The sequence below is a fragment of the Sorex fumeus genome, unplaced genomic scaffold (genome assembly GCF_029834395.1).
Source record: "Sorex fumeus unplaced genomic scaffold, SorFum_2.1 ptg000069l, whole genome shotgun sequence".
Classification (NCBI taxonomy): domain Eukaryota; kingdom Metazoa; phylum Chordata; class Mammalia; order Eulipotyphla; family Soricidae; genus Sorex; species Sorex fumeus.
In genome coordinates, this window is record NW_026606126.1 from 2,700,388 (window position 1) to 2,716,704 (window position 16,317).

Here is a 16,317-nt window from a genome sequence, read left to right on the forward strand (position 1 = left end):
CCCGGGGTCAGCAGCGGCCCGGGGCAGGGCCGAGGGTTGGCTGGGCGCGGGGCGGCCTGGGTGCGCGGCCCGGTCCTCGGCCCGCAGGTGCCGCGGAGCTAAGCCCGGGGTCAGCAGCGGCCCGGAGCGTGGCCGAGGACCGGGCTGGGCACGGGGAGGCCCAAGCGCACGGACCCAACCACGGCCCGCTGGTGTCACTTAGCTAAGACCCGGGTTCGGCAGCGGCCCGGAGCGGGGCCGAGGGCCAGGCCGGGCGCGGGGCAGACCGGGCGCGCGGCCCCGGCCTCCGCCGGCGGGTGCCACAGAGCTAAGCCCCGGGGTTGACAGCGGCCCGGAACGTGGCCAAGCGTCGGTACGGGCGCGGGGCGGCCCGGGCTCGCGGCCCGGCCCTCGGCCTGTTGGTGCCGTGAAGCTATGCCCCGGCTTCGGCAACGGCCCGGAGAGGGGCCCAGGGCAGGGCCGGCACGGTGTGACCCGGGCACGTGGACTGTCCCTCGCCGGGGGTTGCCGCGGAGCTAAGCACCGGGGTCGGCAGCGAGCCGGAGCGGGGCCGAGGGACGTGAAGGGCGCTGGGCGGCCCGGGCGTACGGCCCGGCCAGTGGCCCGCTGGTGCCAGGGAGCTAAGCCCCGGGGTTGGCAGCGGCCCAGAGCGGAGCCGAGAGCCATGTTGGGCACTGGGCAGCCTGGGCGTGTGGACAGGCCCTCCCCCGGCGGGTTTCGTGGAGCTAAGCCCTGGGGTAGGCAGCGGCCCGAAGCGGGGCCGAGAGCTGGGCCGGTCGCGGTGCAGCCCCGTCACGCCTCCCGGCGCTTCGCCGGGGGGTGCCGTAGAGCTAAGCCCTGGCATCGGCAGCGGCCCGGAGCGGGGCCGACGGACGTGCAAGGCGTGGGTCGGCCCGGGCGTGCGGCCCGGCCCTCGGCCCGCGGGTGCCGCGGAGCTAAGGCCCGGGGTCAGCAGAGGCCCGGAACGTGGCTGAGCGCCAGGCTGTGAGCAGGGAGGCCCAGGCGCGCGGCCCGGCCCTCGGCTTGTTGGTGCCGTGGAGCTAAGCCCCGGGGTCGGCAGCATCCCGGAGCGGGGCCGAGGGCCGGGCTGGGCGCACGGTGGCCTGGGCTGGCGGCCCGTCCCTCTGCCGGCGAGTGCCACAGAGCTAAGCCCCGGGGTCTGCAGCGGCCCAGAACGCGGCCGAGGGTCGGGACGGGAGCGGGTCTGCTCGGGTGCGCGGCCCGGTCCTCCGCCGGCGGGTGCCGCGGAGCTAAGCCCCAGGGTCAGCAGCAGCCAGGAGCGGGGCCGAGGGCCGGGCAAGGCGCGGGACGGCCGGGGCGCACGGCCCCATCTCTCGGCCCGCGGGTGCCGTGGAGCTAAGCCCCGGGTTTATTCAGCGGTCTGGAGCGGAGCCATGGCCGGGACGGGAGTGGGGCCCCCCCGGCTCGCAGCCCGACCCTCGGCCCGCGGGTGCCGTGGAGCTAAGCCCCGGGGTCGGCAGGGGCCCAGAGCGGGACCGAGGGCCGGGCCGCGTGCTGAGCGGCCCAGGCACGTGGACAGGCCCTCCGCCGGGGGGTGCCACGGAGCTAAGCCCTGGGGTCGGCAGTGGCCCGGAGCGGGGCCGAGGGATGTGACGGGCGTGGGACGGCCCTGGCGCGCGGCCCGGCCCTCGGCCCTCGGGTGCCGCGGAGCTAATCCCCGGGGTAGGAAGCTGCCAGGAGCGGGACTGAAGGCCGTGAAGGGCGCGATCGGTCCGGGCTCGCAGACCGGGCCTTCGCCAGCGGATGCCACGGAGCTAAGCCCCGGGGTCGGCAGTGGCCCGGAGCGAGACCAGGGCCGGGCCGGGCGCAGCGCGGCCCCGGCGCGGCACGGCCCTCGACCCGCGTGTGCCGCAGAGCTATGCCCCGTCGTCGGCAGCGGCCCGGAGCGGGGCCGGGGGCTGGCCGGGCGCGGGGCAGCCTGGACGCGCGGCCTGGCCATCCGCCAGCGGGTGCCGCAGAGCTAAGCCCTGGGGTCGGCAGCAGCCAAGATTGCGTCCGAGGGTCGGGACGGGAGCGGGGCTGCTAGGGCGCGTGGCCCAGTCCTCCGCCGGCGGGTGCCGCGGCGCTAAGCCCCGGGGTAGGCAGCGGCCGGGAGCGGGGCCGAGGGCCGGGCAAGGCGCGGGGTGGCCCGGGTGCGCGGTCCCGTCTCTCGGCCCGCGGGTGCCGTGAAGCTAAGCCGCGGAGTCGGCAGTGCCCTGGAGCAGGGACGAAGGCCGGGCTGGTCGCGGCCGGCCCTGGCACGCAGACTGACCCTCCTTCAGCGGGTACTGCTGAGCTAAGCCCCGGGTTGGGCAGCGGCCTGGAACTGGGCCAGGCCAGAACAGGAGCGCCCCCCCTGGCTCGCCGCCCGGCCCTCGGCCCATGGGTACCGCGGAGCTAAGTCCCGGGTTCGGCAACGGCCTGGAGCGGTGCCGCGGGCCCGAGCGGGTGCGGGGCGGCACAGGTGCGCAGCCCGGCCCTCGGCCGGCGTATGCTGTGGATCTAAGCCCCGGGGTCGGCAGCGGCCCGAAGCGGGGCCGAGGGCTGGGCCGGGCGCATGTCTGCCCGGGCGCGCGGCCCGGCCCTCCACCGTTGTGTGCAGTGGAGCTAATCCCCGGGGTCGGCAGTGGCCAGGAGCGTGGCCGAGGGCCAGGCAGGGTGCAGGGCGGCCCAGGCGTGCGTCCCGGCCCTCGCTCCGCTGGTGCCGCGGAGCTAAGCCCCGCGTTCGGCAGCGGCCCAGAGCTGGGCCATGGCCGGAACGGGAGTGGGGCCCCCCCCGGCTCGCCACCCGGCAATCGGCCCACGGGTGCCGCGGAGCTAAGCCCCGGGGTCGGCAGCGGCCCGGAGCGGGGCCGAGGGCTGGGCTGGCGCGGGGCGGCCCGGGCGCACGGCCCAACCCTCGGCCCGCGGGTGCCGCAGGGCTAAGCCCTGGGGACCGCAGAGGCCCAAAACGTGGCCGAGCGTCCCGACGGGATCGTGGTAGCCCGGGCACGTGGCCCGGTCCTCTGCCGGCGGGTGCCGCGGAGCTAAGCCCCAGGGTCAGCAGCAGCCGGGAGCGGGGCCGAGGGCCGGGCAAGGCGCGGGACGGCCGGGGCGCACGGCCCCATCTCTCGGCCCGCGGGTGCCGTGGAGCTAAGCCCCGGGTTTATTCAGCGGTCTGGAGCGGAGCCAGGGCCGGGACGGGACTGGGCCCCCCCCGGCTCGCAGCCCGACCCTCGGCCCGCGTGTGCCGCGGAGCTAAGCCCCGGGGTCGGCAGCGGCCTGGAGCAGGGCCGAGGGCCGGGCTGGCGCGGGGCGGCCCGGGCGCGCGGCCCGACCCTCAGTCCGCGGGTACCGCGGGGCTAAACCCTGGGGTCGGCAGCGGCCGGAGCAGGGCCGATGGCCGGGCTGGGCGCAGGACAGCTCTGGTGCGCCGCCCGGTCCTCCGCCGGTAGGTGCCGTGGAGCTAAGTTCTGGGGTCGGCAGCGGCCTGGAGCGGGGCCGAGGGCCGGTCCGGGCGCGGGGCGGCCCGAGCACGCGGCTCTGCCCTCGGCCTGCTGGTGCCACGGAGCTTAGCCCTGGGGTCGGTAGCGGCCTGGAGCGCGGCCGAATTTCGGGACGGGAGCAGGGCGGCCCGTGCGCGCGGCCGGGCCCTTGTCCCGCGTGTGCTACAGAGCTATGCCCCGGGGTTGGCAGTGGCCCGGAGCGGGGCCGAGGGCCGGGCCGGGAGCTGGGAGGCCCGGGCGCGTGGCCAGACCCTCCGCTGGCGGGTGCCGCGGAGCTAAGCCCCAGTGTCGGCAGCGGCCCGGAGCAGGTCCGATGGCCGGGCCGGGTGCAGGGCAGCTCGTGCGCACGGCCCGGTCCTACGTCGGCGAGTGCCACAGAGCTAAGCCCCGTGGTCGGAAGCGGCCCGAATTGGGGCCGAGGGTCGGGACTGGAGCGGGGCGGCTCAGCTGCGCGGCCCAACCCTCGGACCGCGGGTGCCGCGGGGCTAAGCCCTGGGGATCGCAGAGGCCCAGAACGTGGCCGAGCGTCCCGACGGGATCGTGGTAGCCCGGGCACGTGGCCCGATCCTCCGCCGGCGAGTGCCGCGGAGCTAAGCCCCAGGGTCGGCAGCAGCCGGGAGCGGGGCTGAGGGCCGGGCAAGGCGCGGGACGGCCGGGGCGCATGGTCCCATCTCTCGGCCCGCGGGTGCCGTGGAGCTAAGCCCCTGGTTTATTCAGCGGTCTGGAGCGGAGCCATGGCCGGGACGGGACTGGGGCCCCCAGGCTCACAGCCCGACCCTCGGCCCGCGTGTGCTGCGGAGCTAAGCCCCGGGGTCGGCAGCGGCCTGGAGCGGGGCCGAGGGCCGGGCTGGCGCAGGGCGGCCCAGGCGCGCGGCCCGACCCTCGGCCCGCGGGTGCCGCGGGGCTAAGCCCCGGGTTTATTCAGCGGTCTGGAGCGGAGCCATGGCCGGGACGGGAGTGGGGCCCCCCCGGCTCGCAGCCCGACCCTTGGCCCGCGTGTGCTGCGGAGCTAAGCCCCGGGGTCGGCCGCGGCCCGAGCGGGGCCGATGGCCGGGCCGGGTGCGGGACAGCCCTGGTGTGCCGCCCGGTCCTCCGCCGGCAGGTGCCGTGGAGCTAAGTCCTGGGGTCGGCAGCGGCCCGGAGCGGGGCCGAGGGCCGGTCCGGGCGCGGGGCGGCCTGAGCGCGCGGCTCTGCCCTCGGCCCGCTGGTGCCGCGGAGCTTAGCCCTGGGGTCGGTAGCGGCCCAGAGCGCGGCTGAATTTCGGGACGGGACCAGGGCGGCCCGTGCGCGCGGCCGGACCCTTGTCCCGCGTGTGCTACAGAGCTATGCCCCGGGGTTGGCAGTGGCCCGGAGCGGGACCGAGGGCCGAGCCGGGAGCTGGGAGGCCCGGGCGCGTGGCCAGGCCCTCCGCTGGCGGGTGCCACGGAGCTAAGCCCCTGTGTCAGCAGCGGCCCGGAGCAGGTCCGATGGCCGGGCCGGGTGCGGGGCAGCCCGGGCGCACGGCCCGGCCCTACGCCGGCGAGTGCCGGGGAGCTAAGTCCCGTGGTCAGCAGCGGCCCGAATCAGGGCCGAGGGTCGGGACTGGAGCGGGGCGGCTCGGGTGCGCGGCCCAATCCTCGGACCGCGGTTGCCGCGGGGCTAAGCCTTGGGGATCGCAGAGGCCCAGAACGTGGCCGAGGGTCCCGACAGGATCGTGGTAGCCCGGGCACGTGGCTCGGTCCTCCGCCGGCGGGTGCCGCGGAGCTAAGCCCCAGGGTCGGCAGCAGCCGGGAGCGGGGCTGAGGGCCGGGCAAGGCGCGGGACGGCCGGGGCGCACGGCCCCATCTCTTGGCCCGCAGGTGCCTTGGAGCTAAGCCCCGGGTTTATTCAGCGGTCTGGAGCGGAGTCATGGCCGGGACGGGAGTGGGGCCCCCCCGGCTCGCAGCCCGACCCTCGGCCCGTGTGTGCCGCGGAGCTAAGCCCCGGGTTAGGCAGCGGTTCGGAGCGGGGCAAGGGCCGGGCCGGGCGCGGAGTGGCCCAGGCGCGCGGCCCAGCCCTCGGCCCGCATGTGCCGCGGAGCTAAGCCCTGGGGTCGGCAGCGGCCTGGAGCGGGGCAAGGGCCGGGCGGGGCGCGGAGTGGCCCCGGCGCGCGGCCCGGCCCTCGGCCCGCATGTGCCGTGGAGCTAAGCCCTGGGGTCGGTAGTGGCCCAAAGCAGAGCCGAGTGCCGTGCCGGACGCAGTGCAGCCCGGGCGCGCGGCCCGGTCCTCTGCCGGGGGGTGCCGCGGAGCTAAGCCCCGGGGTCGGCAGTGGCCCAGATCCGGGCTGAGGGCTCTGACGGGCGGGACCGGCCCAGGCGCGAGGACCGGGCTTCCGCATGTGGGTACCACGAAGCTAAGCCCCGGCGTCGGCAGCGGCCCGGAGCGGGACCGAGGGCCAGGCCGGTCGCTGGGCGGCCCGGGCGCGTGGACAGGCCCTCCGCCGGGGGGTGCCGCGGAGCTAAGCCCCGGGGTCGGCAGCGGCCCGGAGCGGGGCCGAGGGATGTGCCGGTCGCGGGACGGCCCGGGGGCACACGGCCTAGTGTCGGGACGGGAGCGGGGCTGCCAATGCACGCGGCTGGGCCCTTGTCCCACGGGTGCCACGGAGCTAAGCCCCGGGGTCAGCAGCGTCCCGAAGCAGGGCCGAGGGCTGGGCTGGGCGTGGGGCGGCCCGGGCGCGCGGCCTTGAAATACACCGGTGGTTGCCGCGGGCAAAAACCCGTGGGTCGGTAGAGGCACGGAGCGTGGCCGAGGGCCGGGCCGGGTGCGGGGAGGCCCAGGCGTGCAGCCCGGTCCTCGCCCCGCTGATGTCGTGGAGCTAAGCACCAGGGTCGGCAGCGGCCGGGATCGGGGCCGAGGGCCGGGCAAGGCGTGGGGTGGTCCGGGCGCGCGGTCCTGTCTCTCGGCCTTCGGGTGCCGTGGAGCTAAGCCGCGGGGTAGGCAGGGCCCCGGAGCGGGGCTGACGGCCGGGCCGGTCGCGGCTGGCCCTGGCACGCGGACTGACCCTCCGTCGGGGGGTACAGCTGAGCTAATTCCCAAGTTCGTCAGCGGCCTGGAACTGGGCCATGGCCGGAACGGGAGCGGGTCACCCCCGGCTCGCCGCCCGGCCCTCGGCCCGCGTGTGTTGCGGAGCTAAGGCCCAGGAGCAGCAGCGGCCCGGGGCGGGGCCGAGGGCCAGGCCGGGTGCGGGGCGGCCCGGGCGCATGGCCAGGACATCCACCGGCAGGTGAAGCGGACAAAAACCCCTGGGTCGGCAGCGGCCCGGAGCGTGACCAAGGGCCGGGCCGGGCACGGGGAGGCCCAGGCGCGCGGCCCGATCCTCGGCCCGCTGGTGTCGCGGAGCTAAGCACCAGGGTCAGCAGCGGCCGGGATCGGGGCTGAGGGCCGGGCAAGGCGCGGGGCGGCCCGGGCGCGCGGTCCTGTCTCTCGGCCCGCGGGTGCCGTGGAGCTAAGCCGCGGGGTCGGCAGTGGCCCGGATCGGGGCTGAGGGCTGTGACGGGCTAGGCCGGCCCGGGCGCGAGGACCGGGCTTCCGCAGGTGGTTGCCGCGAAGCTAAGCCCCGGGATCGGCAGCGGCCCGGAGCGGGACCGAGGGCCGGGCCGGGCGCTGGGCGACCCGGGCGCGTGGAACGGCCCTCTGCCGCGGTTGCCGCGGAGCTAAGCCGCGGGTTCGGCAGCGGCCCGGAGCGGGGCCGAGGGATGTGCTGGTCGCGGGACGGCCCGTGTGCGCGGCCCAGCCCTCGGCCCGCGGGTGCCGCGGAGCTAAGCCCCGGGGTCAGCAGAGGCACGGATCGTGGCCGAGCACCGGGCTGGGAGCCGGGAGGCCCAGGAGTACGGCCCGGCCCTCGGCCTGTTGGTGCCGCGGAGCTAAGCCTCGGCGTCGGCAGCGCCCCGGAGCGGGGCCGAGGGACGTGCCAGGCGCGGGCCAGCACGGGCCCGCGGCCCAGCCCTCGTCCCGCAGGTACCGCGGAGCTAAGCCCCGGGGTCGGCAGCGACCCGGAGCTTGGCCGAGGGCCGGGCCAACGCGGGGTGGCCCGGGTTCGCGACCCGGCCCTCCACCGTCGGGTGCCGAAGAGCTAAGCCCCGGGGTCTGCAGCAGTCCAGAAGGCGGCTGAGGGTCGGGACTGGAGCGGGGCTGCTCCTGTGCGCGGCCCGGTCCTCCGCCAGCGGGTGCCCCGGAGCTAAGCCCCAGGGTCGGCAGCAGCCGGGAGCGGATCCGAGGGCCACGTAAGGCGCGGGACGGTGCGGGCGCGCGGCCCATCTCTCGGCCCGCTGGTGCCGTGGAGCTAAGCCCCGGGGTCGGCAGCCGTCTGGAGCGGGTCCATGGCCGGGACGTGAGCGGGGTCCCCCCGGCTCGCGGCCCGACCCTCGGCACGCGGGTGCCGCGGAGCTAAGTACCGGGGTGGGCAGCGCTCCGGAGTTGGGCCGAGGGCTGGTCCGGGTGCGGGGCGGCCCGGCCCTTGGCCCGCTGGTGCCGCGGAGCTTAGCCCCGGGTTAGGCAGCGGCCCGGAGCGGGGCCGAAGGCCGGGACGGGCGCGGTGCTGCCTGGGCGCGCAGCCCGGCCCTCGGCATGCGGGTGCGGCGGAGCTAAGCCCCAGGGTCAGCAGCGGCCCGGGGCGGGGCCGAGGGCCGGGATGGGTGCGGGGTGGCCCGGGCGCGCGGCCTGGACATCCGCCGGTGGGTGCCGCGTGCAAAAATCCCTGGGTCGGTAGCGGCCTGGAGCGTGGCCGAGGACCGGGCCGGGGGCGGGGAGGCCCAGGCGCGTGGCCCGACCCTTGGCCCGCGAGTGCCGCGGAGCTAAGCACCGGGGTCGGAAGCGGCCCGGAGCGGGGCTGAGGGCCGGGCCGGGTGTGGGACTGCCAGGGCGCGCGGCCTGTCCCTCCGCTGTCAGGTGCCGCAGAGCTATGCCCCAGGGTCAGCAGCGGCCCGGAACGTGGCCGAGGGTCAGGAAGGGAGCGGGGCAGCTCGGGTGCGCGGTCTGGCTCTCTGCCAGCGGATGCCGCGCGGCTAAGGCTCGGGATCGGCAGCGGCCCGGATTGGGGCCGAGGGCTGGGCCGGGCGTGGGGTGGCCCTGGCGAGCGGCCCGGCCCTCGGCCAGCAGTTGCTGCAGAGCTAAGCGCCGGGGTCGGCAGTGGTCTAGAGTGCGGCCAAGTGTCCGTACCGGCGCGGGGCGGCCTGGACACGCGGCCAGGCCTTCGGCCTGCGGGTGCCGCGGAGCTAAGCCCCGGGGTCGACAGCAGCCCAGAACGCAGCCGAGCGTCAGGAAGGGAGCGGGGCTGCTCGGGCGCACGGCCTGGCCTTCCGCCGGCAGTTGCCGCGGAGCTAAGCCCCGCGGTCCGCAGCAGCCCGGAGCGGGGCCGAAGGCTGAACCGGGTGCTGGACGGCCCGGGCGCGTGGCCAGGACCGCCGCTGGAGGGTGGCGTGGAGCTAAGCCCCGGGGTCGGCAGCGGCCCCCGGTAGGGCTGAGAGCTTGGCCGGGCACTGTGGGACCCGGGCGGGGCGCGCGACTGGGCTCTCGGTCCGCAGGTGCCGCTGAGCTAAGCTCCGGGGTCAGCAGCGGCCCGGGGCGGGTCCGAGGGCTGGGCCGGGCGCGGGGCAGCCCGGGCGCGCGGCCAGGCCATCCGACGGCGGGTGCCGCGTGGCAAAGTCCCTGGGTCGGCAGCAGGCCAGAGCGTGGCTGAGGGCCGGGCGGGGCGCGGGGAGGCCCAGGCACGTGGCCCCGCCCTCGGCCCGCTGGTGTCGCGGAGCTAAGCCCAGGGGTCAGCAGCGGCCGGGAGCGGGGCCGAGGACCGAGCCGGGCACTGTGCGGCCCGGGCGGGCGGCCCGGCCCTCGGACCGTGGGTGCCGCGGAGCTAAGCCCTGGGGTCAGCAGCGGCCCGGGGCGGGGCCGAGGGCCAGGCTGGGTGCGTGGCGGCCCGGGCGCGCGGCCAGGCCTTCCGCCGGCGGGTGCTGCGGAGCTAATCCCAGGGGTCAGCAGCGGCCTGGGACGGGGCCGAGGGCTGGGTTGGGCGCGTTGCGGCCCGGGCGCACGTCCCGGCCCTCGGCCCCCGGGTGCCACAAAGCTAAGCCCAGGGGTCAGCAGTGGCCCGGAGCGTCACCGAGGGCCGGGCCGGGCGCGGGGAGTCCCAAGCGCGCGCCCCCGCCTTTGGCCTGCTGGTGCCGCGGAGCTAAGGCCCAGAGTTGACAGTGACCCGGAGCGGGGCCAGGGCCGGGCCAGGCGCGGGTCGGCCCCGGCGCAGCCCGGTCCTCGGCCCGCCTGTGCCGCGGAGCTAAGCCCCGGTGTTGGCAGCAGCCCGGACTGGGGCCGAAGGCAAAACTGGGCGTTGGACGGCCCGGGCGCGCGGCCAGGCCCTCCGCTGGCGGGTGGCGTGGAGCTAAGCCCCGGTGTCGGCAGCGGCCCGGAGCTGGGCCGAGTGCCGGACCGGGCGCGGGGCAGCCAGGGCGCGCGGCCCGCCCCTCCACCGGCGGGTGCCGCAGAGCTAAGTCCTGGGGTCAGCAGCGGCCCGGAACGCGCCCGAGTGTCGGGAAAGGAGCGGGCCGGCTCGGGCGCGCAACCCTGCCCTCCGCCGGGTTGTGCCGTGGAGCTAAGCCCCGGCGTCACAGCGGCCAGGAGCGGGGCTGAGGTACGTGCCGGGAGTGGGGCGGCCCAGGCGCACTGCCCGTCCCTCGGCCGGCAGGTACTGCGGAGCTAATCCCCGGGGTCGCCAGCGGCCCAGAGCGGGGTCGAGGGCCGGGCCAGGCGTGGGGTGACTAGGGCGTGTGGCCCTGTCCTCCGCCGGCGGTTGCACCGGAGCTTGTGGATAGAAAAATGAAGAGCTGAGCAGGGTGCGAGTCTGAACATGCCGCTGAATACCAGCATTGGTTAGGAGGACAGTCTTCAGGGGTGTAACAAAAGACTGTTTGGAGTGCAGATTCAGATGAATTTGAGATTGGCAGTGAATGAATGGAACAGCCTTTACTGGAGATAAAAATGATTTCTGAAGGCTGGGTTGTGAGTACAGAGAAATGAATCACTGACCATGGTTAAATGGATAGCCAATTGAACTGCACTGTTACTAGTCTGAACATTCTTTAAGTGAGATTCCAAAGTTTTCTGAAGGCTGGGTTGCGGGAACACAAAAATGAAGAGCTTACCCGGGGTAAACAGGATAGCCAATGGAACTGCACAGCTGCTTGTCTCATCATGCCGCGGAGTACCAGCATTGGGTTTCTAGGACAGTCTCCAGTGGGGTAACAAATGCCTGTTTGGAGTGCAGATTCAGATGAATTCCAGACCTGCAGTGAATGAATGGAACATTCTTTACTGGAGATGAAAATGATTTCTGAAGTCTGAGTTTGGTGGACAGAAAAATGAGGAGCTGACCAGGGTTAAGTGCATAGCCAATTGAACAGCACAGCTGCGAGTCTGCACATGCCGCTGAAAACCAGCATAGGACAGTCACCCAGTGGTGTAACGAAAGACTGTTTGGAGTGCAGATTCAGATGAATTCTAGATTCGCATTGAGTGAATGGAACATTCTTTAGTGGAGATTCCAGTGATTTCTCTAGTCTGGGTCTTGTGGACAGAAAAATGAAGAGCTAACCAGGGTTAAGTGCATAGCCAATTGAACAACACTACTGCAAGTCTGAACATGCAGATGAAAACAAGTATTGGGTTACATGAACATTCACCAGCGGTGTAATGAAAGCGTGTTTGGAGTGCAGATTCAGACGAATTTCAGATTCGCATTGAATGACTGGAACATTCTACAGTGGAGATTCCAATGATTTCTGAATCTTGTGGATAGAGAAATGAAGAGCTGAGCAGGGTTAAGTGTATAGCCAATTGAAGAGCACAGCTGCGAGTCTGAACATGCCGCTGAATACCAGCATTGTTTATGAGGACAGTCTTCAGTGGTGTAACAAAACAGTGTTTGGAGTACAGATTAAGATGAATTTCAGATTCGCAGTGAATAAATGGAACATTCTTTACTGGAGATAACAATGATTTCTGAAGGCTGGGTTGTGTGTACAGAAAAATGATGAGCTGACTAGGGTAATTGCATAGCGAATTGAACAGCACAGCTGTGATACTGAATATGCCGCTGAAAACCAGAATTGGGTTACTTGGACATTCCCCAGTGGTGTAATGAAAGCCTGTTTGGAGTGCGTATTCATATGAATTCCAGATTCGCAGTGAATGAATGGAACATTCTGTAGTGGAGATAACAATGATTTCTGAAGGCTGGGTTGCTGGGTCACAAAAATGAACAGCTGACCAGGATAGCGTGGATAGCTGATTGAACTGCACAGCTGCTAGTCTGAACATGCCGCTGAAAACCAGCATTTGATTACTAGGACAGTCTCCAGTGGTATAAGGAAAGGCTGTTTGGAGTTCAGATTCAGATGAATTCCAGATTCGCCCAAACCCCACCGTTTAAAAAGGCTGAGTGTTCCACCTGAGTGTAAACTAAGCCATAAGAACACATTTTCTCTTTCCCTATCACCACAAATTCTTTAAGATCAAACTAAATAGCATAATAGTAACATCCTTAGACATGCAATGCTACTACTGAGATTCCTTATTTGGCAATTCCTAATTCACATAAAAGTTGCTAGCAACTTTCTAAAAAGCAAAATCACTTACCTTCACTTGTAGCATGGGTTAAAATTCCCTCACAAGCTTCATTGAAGAATTATATATGGAATTTCCAATTTTTATGGACTCCAATAGTGGTACAGGATGAAAGTCAGTGTGGTAGAGTTCAGCATTCAACCAGGAAGGTACAAGTTTCAAATTAGGAACAGTTGCACTCATACCAACAATCTGTATGGCATTAGAGTCAGGGTTGGCTAATATGCTTGGCTGTAAAACAAATGAAAATGTTTTAAGATACATGATATTAATTATTAACAATGGCACTAACAATATTTTTGATCATGGCCCATAGCACACATTTCTCTAAGATATACACCCAGAAGTATAGTTCCTAAGTCACAAAACTTCAATTTTACCTGACGTTACTCAAAGTAATAACCCCCACAATGAATCTTTTTTTTAATAGTTCCACAACTCTCCTCAATTTCTCTTTAGGAAAAACTTTAGCAGAATTTTACAAATTTTGTTAGTTTTTTTTTAATAAATCAGTTCAAACTATTTTCTAATCTCTGTTATGATTACTGTTCTGCCCCCCAAATAGGTCAAAATGTGTTTCATACATTCCAAATATGAGAATTTTCTAATATATCACTTAAATTTTTTCAAATATGTTGTCTATAACAGCATATGGCAAATTATTAAAATAAATATTCAATATTCTCTTTAGAAAAAGAGAACATTTTCCTTAAAAGAGAATGTATTCATTTATATGTAAATGAAAAGATATAGTCTACTTTTATTGACGACTGTTATATATACTTCAACTAGGTCAATTATCTAACCTTATTAGTCAGCATCTTTTATAACCCTACAAATTTGGAATGGATATATATGATTTATCTGTATTTTTTCTTCCATACTGTATTAAAATCTCCCGATACTGCTGAGCATCCGGCAGATAAAAGAGAATAGACCCATGCCTACATCAGTGTAAAAGATTACAATACAGAGGAACAAAAAGAAATCTTAAAAGAGGAACTCCCACAAATTTACAATCCTGACATTTACATCTGTACAATGTACTATTGTAAAATAATTTTTTTTTAATGTAGGAGTGTGGCTATTTATTCAGCCATTGATTAAGCTGATTGAGCTAGGCATGAACACATTACCTTTTTAAAATTTTTTAAGTTGGATATCTGTAATTTAGACCATTACAAAGCTATCATACAATGATCCAGCACCCACTTCTCCACTCGTGCACACCTCCCACCACCAATGTCCCCCGTTTCCCCATCACCATCCTACAACCCCCTACTTCCAGCCTCCCTCTATGGGAGGCACTTTCCTTCTTGCTCTCTCTCCTTTTCCTTTTGTGCATTATGGTTTGCAATACCGGTGCTAAGAGGTCATGGTGTTTGTCCAGCGCATTCAGTATTTTTATCAGGATGGTAAAGCTGGAGTAGCTTTTCAACTGGGTGGAAGCTTTGGGGGGGTGGATGTGACTGCATAGGCTTCTGGAAGTACAGGGAGGTGGACAGTTTGGTAGCCCATCTCAACCCTGAGAAAGCCTGGAGATTTGAGTCACAAAACCTGCATACCAAAATTTTCAGCAGACTATATCTCAGTGAGGTCCATCCTGACACGGTGGAATCAGGCCAGGAGTATGGCAGCGATTTTGGATTGTGGAAGCAAGTGGCTGCCAGGGATTCTGCTTGGGTGGGTCCCAAGCCAACCCACCGCCCTCCGATTTACCCCAGTCTGTTCAGCCATGCTCGGGTAAGAGATTAACTGCGGCTTTTGATCTCTTTTGAGATTTATTTATGGGTCTCTGAAACAAGGACGGAAGTAGAGCCTACACGGTGTCGCTCGAGTTGGTTCATGGGGGTGACTGCCAGTGCTTCCTTGAGTATTGGGAAGGGGAGGTAGCCCACCCCAACTCTGAGAAAGCCTGGAAATTTCAGTCACAAAACCCATATACCAGAATTTTCAACAAATTATATCTTGGTGCAGTCTGTCCTGAGACTGTGCAGTCAGACTAGGGGTATATAGCGATCTTAAATTGTGGAAGCAAGTAGCTGCTGGGGGCTCTGCTTGGCGGGCCACCAGGCCAACCTTCCCCCCTCCAACTTACCACTGTCTATTCAGCCATGCGTGGATCCGAGATTAACTGTGATTTTGGATATCTTTCAAGATTTATCTATGGGTCTCTGAAATAAGGCCAATAAATGAGCTTGTACAACTGAACCGGAGATGGTTTGTCGACACAGCTCCCACATACCTAACTTTTGGCTGTTTAATTTCTCGGTAAACTTGGTTCCAATTTGTTGGGGTCCGACCTAAGGTACAACAGCAATTTGGGGGTGTCAGGAAGTCTGAAGGCACCATCAAGTTGCTGATGCACTCACCCTGCAGGTACAGGTTGACCTGCTGACAGCACTATACCCCCAAAAGACAATTTCTGATATGTGAGTTTTCAAAAAATAAATACAATAGGATGATGTTGAAATACACTTTCAAGTTAGAAAAAAAGTTCGTGAAAGACATTCCCATCAAAATGAGGAAGTAAATATAATATGCGTGAATCAAAAAGGGGGCTTTTAACTCTTAACAAAAACCAGTGGGAACAAACCATTAGTGACAGAGATTCTTAAGATATAACTACTGTGTAGTACTGTAGCACTGTCCTCCCGTTGTTCATCAATTTGCTCGAGCGGGCACCAGTAACGTCTCCATTGTGAAATTTGTTGTTATGGTTTTTGGCATATCCAATTTGCCTCGGGGAGCTTGTCAGGCTCTGCTGTGTGGGCGGGATACACAGGATTAAAACAGGATTTTAATTCATAAAAACAGGATTTTAATTCATAAAAAGTGCGAGCAGTCAGAAAATTTTAAATGTTTATAAGTCCTTTTTAGTTTTGGTTTGTGGCCACACTCAGCGGTGCTGGAGAAGGGAGGACAATCCCAACTCAGTGCTCTGTGGAGCATGTATGACGGGAATCAAACCCAGGGCTGCAGTCCTTTGAGCTATCTTCTCATCCCTGATTTTGGAATAAAAATTAGCTATTCCATATGAGCTTGTTATGCACTTTTCAAACATCTTCTCACTGCATTATTGCACAGTGTGGAGCCTCATGAAGTTGCTTGTTTCAGGTACTTACCAAAATGTTGATTTCTGAGTAATATAGCAAATCTTGGTCAGCAAAAGTTCCAACAAATACCCTCGATGAGAGTCTCCCAACATATGCAATTCATCCATAACCTCTATTCCTAAAATAATTTTTTGAATACTTGATTTCGGAAAATATTGTGATCCCAAGAATTTTTAAGATTCAGATCTTCTTGTCCACCACCACCCCACTTCCCTTCCCTGTGTTGCTGGAATGACTAGGGGTTGCCTGGCTGTAAGAGTTGTGGTGTTCACCAGGGGTAGCACATCAGGGACAGTGCTCATGCGTTTGGCTGCAGTGCTCCTTCAATAGTGGTGCTTGCACATGCGCTGATGTGCTTGCACACGTGCTGTGTGCTTTAGGAGCTAGTGTTCACACATTCTGGTTACAGTGCCCACAGATGCTCAATAGAGATCGCACTCCTTGCTGTTGATGCTTGCACATCTTTTAAATGGGGTCAAAGTCTCTTAATTGTGGAGCCTACACAGACCTGGCTGTGGTACAGCCCCGAATCATTTATACCACTGGGATCACTGACAGTAGAGAGCTGCTAATACTGTGGTTCATGGGGCAGCTCTGGGGATGGACCTTGCAACCTTCAATTTATAAGACAGGTGTTCTAAGGCACTGAGCTATTCCTCAGGGTCCCAAGATTTAGTATCTATCTTACACAATAAATGGCTGTCATTATGATGCATTGCAGATGATGCAGTTTTAACCATACAACAAAAATTAGATTCTACATACTGGACAAATTTTCTTTCTTCCAGGATATTTCAGGTATCCTATACAATGTATTCTGGAACTAAAAGTCAACAACTAGCCAACTCAGAAAAAACTGCCTCTCCTTATTTAGATACTACATAACTGGTAGTCTTGTAGAAAAATATGTTGAATGAAGTTCAAAGGTCCTTTGCATTTGACTTTTAAAAACTTTCATATTTTGAAAATCTAGGCGTTAGTGGGACATTTTAAGAGCCCGGCAAGCTATCGAGAGTATCTTGCCTGCACGGCAAGCTTTCCGTTGTGTATTCGATATGCCAAACACAGTAACCACAAGTCTCACAATG